At 48.9% G+C, this 5044-nt stretch overlaps 1 pseudogene; it reads right to left on the bottom strand.

Moving 5' to 3' along the window:
* Nucleotides 1-686: 686 nt before the first annotated feature.
* On the bottom strand, nt 687-1991 carry LOC112857701 (threonylcarbamoyl-AMP synthase pseudogene; annotated as a pseudogene).
* Nucleotides 1992-5044: the final 3053 nt, after the last annotated feature.

Here is a 5044-nt window from a genome sequence, read left to right as displayed (position 1 = left end):
GGGCTCAGAAGAACAGTACAAGTGGCAAAGAGTTGAAAAGAACAAGGAGGGGATTAATGGAAAGAAAGAAAGAAACAGAGATTTTCAGCAGTAGAATCTTCTGGACTTTTTTTTTTTTTTTAAAGAACAATAAAGATTTATTTTCCAATATGTTTTTATTTGGACCTCCCCACCCCTACCCCTGCCAACTGAATTCACTCCCCACCATTAGTCCAAAGGGAGGGTTCTCTCCACCAGGCATCACAGCACACCACAATACCAGCCTCCTCAGCTCAGAGGAAATAGTGTTTGCCCTGTGGCTCAACAATCTTTGTCCTAACCTGGCCCCAGCCTCAGGTGCACAAGCACATGCCTTTGGTCACCTGAGACTTTTAAGCAGCACCAGCTGGTACTCTAGCTGATTTGGACCTTAAATGCCACTACCCACCAGAGAAGAGGCTCCGACTCGATTCCAAGCCTGTTCTTTAAATTATTTTTCAAAAATATTTTTTTAAAAAGCAACTTAGTAGAAAACAAGGCCATCCTAGGAATGTTGCCAAAGTCTCTAGTCGGCTTTTGACTGATATATGAAGTTACAGATAATAAAGAAGACCTCCCCCACCAGGTGTAAGACTAAACCAGCAGCTTCTGGGCCCCGGTCTCCAGTGTTCAGAAAGACACATTGGCTTAAAGACAGAGACTAGAGACACTGTAGCCCCCGGGGCCTCTGTAAATGATGCCTCCCAGTCACCGGTGGACAGACACATGGTGTTGGGCATTTGTCCTTGGGCCCTCCCTTATCCTGAGATTCACAAGCAAGATCTCTGTGAGGGGAACAACCCATACTTCTGTGGGAGAATGGATGTAATACTTTCCAGGGCACAGCCTGGATGAATGATGCCAAACTTTCCAAGTACAGACAAGTCAACCACAGTTGAGCCCAAGCAGTGTTCAGGGCTCTGGCCATCCCCAGTTGGTCCCCCATCAATGACCAGCAACAATTGAGGCCAGAGGTACAGGAATTCCTTGACATTTGGAGAACTGGCCTAAGAGTCAAGGTTGGTACTGGTGAGAGCAAGTGTTGCTCAAACACCTAGGCCAAATCCTGCATGAAGCCATGATCAGGAGTCCAGGTGCCTACAAGAGGAGTAAAGGGGTTCAGGTCCTTACTGAGCTCTTGGGAGCTTTCCAACACCAGGGTCACTGGTTCTGATAATAAGTCTTTCAGGAGCACCTTGGATATGCTCAACATGGCAGTCCCTGTAGACATCGGCCACATGGCCCAGATAGACAGGCGGCAGCTTGGCCTTGCTGCAGCCCTTGAGGGGGTACACGGCGCCCTGTGCCACTGAGCAACTTGCCGAGAAGGCCAGGCCCTATGGCGTGTGGGTGGGGACCACCACCATGGCGGGGGCCTGTGCGCAGCTCAGCCACGGAGGCCCAAAACACCTTGGTCCAGTGGGCAAGGCCACACTCCCGGGGAGCCACAACAGCCAGGCCCTTGGCACTGGCAGAGTGGGGCTCAGAATGCAGAGGAGCTGGCTGCTGTGGACAAAGCCCCCGCCCCCGCCCCCATCCCTCATTCAACCTGGTGCTGGCAGCCACCACGGCTCTCAGCGCTTGCACATCTCCTGGACTTAACTCATGATTAGATTTTAGGGGTGAGGCAGAGGGAGGAGTCAAGGATGATGGTCAGGTTTCTGATGTGGGTCAATGAGTCAGTCATGGTGATATAAACAGGACTAGAGTTATAGGAGGGGAGGCTGGTTGGAAGAAGATATTGAGTTGAGTTGTAGATGTAGTGAATTTGACGTATCATTTAGGATGCTCTTGGCTGCAAGTAACAACAAAACAAAACAAAACAAAACAAAACAAAACAAACTAAAAACCCACGCAAACAATAAGGGACTATATTGTTTAACATAGTTGGAAGCCCCTTTCCCAATAAGATTCAATCAGCTGGTCATTAAGGACCCAGGCTCTACTCCTGTTGGATTTCACCTATCCCTCATGGTTGCAGTTGGTTTTCCTGACTCTGACTGACTCCAAGGCACAGCAGTATCGAGAAGGAGAAAAGAAGCCATCATTCATGTGTCTGTTTGAGAGAAAACTTTTCCTAGACATTCCCAGCAATCTGCCCTGTCTGGGTCACATGCCCACTCCTTAAGCAATCACGGGCTTCAGCCAATCGTCTGGAAAGGATTGGCAGCTGAGGAGTCGTCCAACACCACGACCAACAGCCCTAGAAGGTGACCGTGGCATATGCACATGGGGTTAGCTTGGAAACAGAAACAAGGAACAAAGGACAGATTTGGGGTGAAGGCACCATAGAGGTGCTATGAGGAAAGCTGTCCCCTGCGGAGACAGGGGCAGAGAGAAGAACAGGGGCCAAACACACAACTCCAGAGAACACCTCTATCTAAGGGGTATCCGAGGAAGAAAAACTGCATTGTAATGGTTGACAACTTGACTCTGGATTCAGACAGACCTAGGTGGGAATTCCATTCCTGCTGCTTAAAAGCCATTGACCTACAAGGGGGTCAGTGAAGATCCCTGCATTACGCAGAGCCTTACCTTCCTTGTCTGAAAAAGGGAACCCATAAGTCCCACCTCCCAGGGCTGCTGTGAAGCGTCGATAAGAAAATGCACACAAAGCCTCCGCACGACCTCAGCCCACGGCAGCTGCTCCTAGCCATTGGTGAAAAAGAACAGCCTAGAGAGTATCTGAAAAGTGAAGGGGGAAGCTGGTGAATAACCAGGATGAGATGGAGTCATTGAAGGCACGGGGTGAGAGGATTTCAAGGAGGAAAGAGTGGGCAATTATGTCATCTGCTGAAGAGAGGTCAGGTCAGAAGTGGACTGAAAACTGCCCTTTGGATTTAGCAATTAGAAGGTCACTGGTACCCTTGACAAGAGCACTCTCAGTGGAGTGCTGGGGTTGGGAGCCAGGAAGCAGGGGGTCAGCAGTGAAGACCAGAATTCAAGTCGCCTGGCTACCAACCGACAGCAGCGTGCTTTGCACGATGCCAGGAGCTGCTTGGTGTTGAAAACTCCCGTTTTCAGTCATGCCTCAAAAATACTCATTCAGAGAGCAGTAAACAGTAGGATTCCACAATCTGTGAACGAAACGGCCCCTGTTCATCATTTTTAATTTTTTTTTGTGGATAAAGCGAAGGTGGTTGTTTCCTTTCATTAGAAATATGTTGCATCCTTTTCGAGGATTTGTGTTTACATTACCATTTTATTGCTATATGGTTCTTTTTTATATAACATATTTTGGAACCATAAAAACAAACAAACACAACAAACAAAACCCAAACAACATATGTGCTTTGCATTAAATTCAGAAAGTTCAAACCCCTCACTCTGTGCACGTTTTCGAGGCAAAGTGTGGGACTAGGAAAACCCTTCAAGAAACACGCAATTTGACAAATCCTCCTTTAAGAAATGATAGCAGTTGCTTTTGAGACCAACCTGGTCACACGGATCCTGTTTGTCAGGGCTGTCATTAAAAGCCTAATATTTTTCCCATTGCAGAATGTCTCCCAGTGACTCAAACGTGGGCAGAGGCTAAGCACGGTCAATTTCGTGACCTCTCTCGTGCAACCCACTCCCCCGCCCTCACCCGCCCTGGCTATCTCAACTCCCCAGTGGATGATCTCTTATCCCTAGCAACAACTGGAGCTGCTACTGTTTCTCGACTCTGGCGAGGAAAGTGGGCTTAGGGCCAAGTCTACTGGCCAGGGCTCCCCGTGGAAGATGCTAGAAGAGCACTCCACATTCTCTCACCATCAGTGACCCAAGTTCCTCACCTCTGCCGAACATCTGGATTGCAACACACAGAGTTCAAAGGTCCAGCATGTGTGTCTGCACCTGGCCTCGCTGTTGAAACAGAGCTGACCTCAAACCAAACACGCGGCCTCTCTGCTGTTATTTATGCGGAGGGTCGGATGCCAGATATAAATATTAACTTCGGCATCTTCTCCCCACAGGACTTTGTGATTAAAGGATGCATGTAAACCATCTACCGGGCAGAAAAAGCAGCTCTACTCTTCTCGGCGTATTGAACCCTTCTCAAAAGAAAGCTGATCCCCTTTCCTACCGTTGTGAATGTGTGTTGGTTTACTTTAATAATAGCACGGCTCCTTCCCGCCATGGGGCTCCCCGTAGCCTCTTGCATTTGAAGCCATCAGGTGGTGGGCCTGCTGCAGACATGGTGCATCCCGTCCCCAGGAGAGGCTTGCAAGCGAGCACCATATGTTATTAAGACCTCCCAGAACTGGTTGCCATCATTGGGAGCACAGTCAAGGAAGAGAGAGGCAAGAAGCGGCTGTGTAGCAGACGTGGGTCCTCGGTGCCCGGCAGCTCTGAGCCATCCCCCCCTCTTTGAAGTCGGCTAAGGAAGATAGATGAGTATGTGGGGGGGCAGGTGTGGCTGATAGCAGCCAGGGGTAGAACAGGTGTAGTAGTTCAAGGAAAACGAGGATCATGAGATTCCCCGGGCACAGGAATGGACCTAGTTTTTCTGTTTCTAGAAAGAGACCGGAAGATACAGAGAGCATGATTTAATTTCCACCAACATGTGTTAGCAAATTATGATACCCAGTATAGTAATGCTGGGGGACAAGGGCATGCACAAAATACTACGGAGTTAAGAGGGGAAAACATCCTCTCCACTTGACAGGGAAACTAACAAAATTTTCACAGAGAAAGAAGCATTTGAATGAATGACTGAGTCATTCCTTCATTCAACAAATGCTTATTGAGCCCCATCATGTGCCAGCACCATCCTGGGGGCTACACAGATGACAGGCAAGGTCACTTCCATCTGCGAGCTCACTCTCTCGTGAAGCTAGACTGCATGCCTACTGGGTGCCCAGCCCTGGGAGACGCTCTCTTGGAGATTAACATTCTGTTGAAACAGATGAGTCACTTCAAAATTGTGCCATGGATGTTATGCTCAGAGCAGGACAGGAAGCCATGGGATGACAAGAAGGGGACTTGGGTTAGTCTAATGGTTTGCAACCCGGGGCAGGGGCAATTCTGTCTCCCAGGGAAAATGTCA

Source organism: Puma concolor, chromosome A2 (assembly GCF_028749965.1).
Source record: "Puma concolor isolate L17-30 chromosome A2, mPumCon1.1.hap2, whole genome shotgun sequence".
Classification (NCBI taxonomy): Eukaryota; Metazoa; Chordata; class Mammalia; order Carnivora; family Felidae; genus Puma; species Puma concolor.
The sequence above is the reverse complement of the archived record's forward strand: the minus strand, read 5'-3'. Positions and strand labels throughout refer to the sequence as shown.